We start from the raw sequence: 2,142 nt of genomic DNA, 5'->3' as shown, positions 1-2,142 counted from the left end.
TGCCTGACAGGAAAGCAGGGCGCTTGGCGTGAGAGAGAAAGAGAGTGAGTGAAGGAGGGGGGAGAGTAGGCCTTGAGGCCAGAGAGAGAGAGAGAGAGGCTGGCAAGAATGAAAAAACATATAATTTCTTCCCTCAGCCCCATGCAGAAGGAGGGGAAAAAGCCTGCTGTGTGTCGTGACTGTTTACAAGTCACCCAGCTCAAAGGTCAAATCAGGGCAGCCTTTGTCCCTGCTGCTGCTGCTTTGAGTTGTTGTTGTTGTCGTCCTGGAAGCACAACCAGATGTCACCCCAACGTCCTTTTGATTCACTTCACCCTTCTCTTTTTCTTCCCTCTATTTTTCTTTTTCCTTCTTTCGTTCTTTCCACTCTTCTGTAACAGCGGGAGAACAGACAGGGTTGACCCAGATTTTCAATTGTGTATGTGGTGGCACGCAGGGATGGAGGGAGGGATGAAGGGAGAGAAAGGGGGATGAGGGGGGAGAAAGGCAGAGAAAGGACTTTAAAGGACTCAGGATAGAGTGGTTTTGCTTTGTGAGTAATGCAACACTCCAGTGGATGAGATTTATCTGGAACAGTCCACATTCAAAAATTGTATGGTGTAAATACTATAGTATTCACTGTAGTGTTTTAACAGACTTTATTTACTGTAGTATACTATCGTATTTACAGTTAACTACAGTATATATACTGTACTAAAAGAAAAATGTAGTATATATTATAGTAATTAATGTAGTGTTTTTGCGGATTGTAGTATACTGTAGTATTTACCTTAGTGATTTTGCAGACTGTAGTATACATTTGTGGACATAACTGTAGTATTTACTATAGTGTTTTTGTTTTATTATCTTTGACATAGAAGTGGAGGCTTTCTCATTGAGGAAACCTACTGGACAAATACTAAAAGAGCCAATTGTTCATAACTTGTAGGTAGGTAGGACTGGGGTCTGAACAGATAGTTTAGCTCTTTACATTTCTTCTGCTTTTTTCTATAACCTGTAAGTAACACGATATATGATCTATACTTGGCATGTAGTTTTCTCACTTATGTATATGGGGGGGGGGGGGGGAATATGCTAATTAAATACTGTATTATTAGGCAAGTCAGTTAAGAACATATTCTTATTTACAATGATGGCCTACCCGGCTAAACTCGGACGACGCTGGGCGAATTGTGCGCCGCCCTTTGGGACTCCCAATCACGGCCGGATGTGATGCAGCCTGGATAAAGTGCGACAAAATATTTTGCTGTCCGACCAAGACTTTTATTTTGAGTGCAGATCTGTCTTTCGTATCAGCATCGACACATGCCTCAACGACACACTTAGCAAACATTTTATCTACGTGCTGTTTTAGGAAACGCATGTCACATCTTCGGCCGTTGTAGGAAAGATGCATTGTTAAAACACCCACAATCCTAAAATCCATCGCTATCAGGAAACCGAGCCCAGGTAACTTTACCAGCATATCCAAACATTTGGGGGCACAGAAAGAAAGGAAAAGGGATAGCTTCTTCTGGAGATCAACAATCATCGCAATGAATGAATGACAGATCTCTTGCATGTTGTCATCACAAACCTGACGTTTTTAAAGAGACATTGTACAATTCAATGTAATGCATCTCAATAGGACAATTGTGCTTTTACACAATGTAAAAAATCTAATATTCCACAAATTACTTTCTAATTTCAATGATAGGTATTCATATCAACATTTGATCTTTTATAATAAACAAATGTCTTTACAGTGTTACATTTTCGTTTCTAGGGCACAACATGGGCTTCAAAAGTAGCTAGAATTCATATAGGCTGTATCTCAATCAATTAAAAAAATATTTGTTTCTTATTCTCCTAAATTTCACGTGGAGCTCCTAACATTTTTAAATTAGGAGCATCAGTGCTCCCAAAGATTTTTTTAAATGTAGAGCCTTGGCCATAGTTCACCTCGCTCTACGGCTTATACAGTAGCAGGGGGTGAAACGTCTATTGTGGAGAGACAGACTTTCTCCTGAATGTAATGAGCTTCTTTATCTTGAGGCCTATGAAAAATAAATATAGCTCAAGTTCACTGACTTCTCACCATGTTAAAGCTCTATTCTCATCCTCCCAGACCACCTCATTTACTCGCACCTACATCAACTGTTC

The 2,142-nt window shown here is 40.1% G+C and overlaps 1 non-coding gene across 1 annotated transcript; it reads right to left on the bottom strand.

Moving 5' to 3' along the window:
• Positions 1-861: 861 nt before the first annotated feature.
• LOC123740250 (U7 small nuclear RNA) lies at positions 862-916 on the bottom strand. Its single transcript, XR_006768255.1, has one exon. It is a non-coding gene; the product is annotated as a U7 small nuclear RNA (small nuclear RNA).
• Positions 917-2,142: the final 1,226 nt, after the last annotated feature.

The sequence above is a fragment of the Salmo salar genome, chromosome 02 (genome assembly GCF_965601325.2).
Source record: "Salmo salar chromosome 02, fSalSal1, whole genome shotgun sequence".
Lineage (NCBI taxonomy): Eukaryota > Metazoa > Chordata > Actinopteri > Salmoniformes > Salmonidae > Salmo > Salmo salar.
This window is presented reverse-complemented; position numbering and strand designations above follow the sequence as displayed.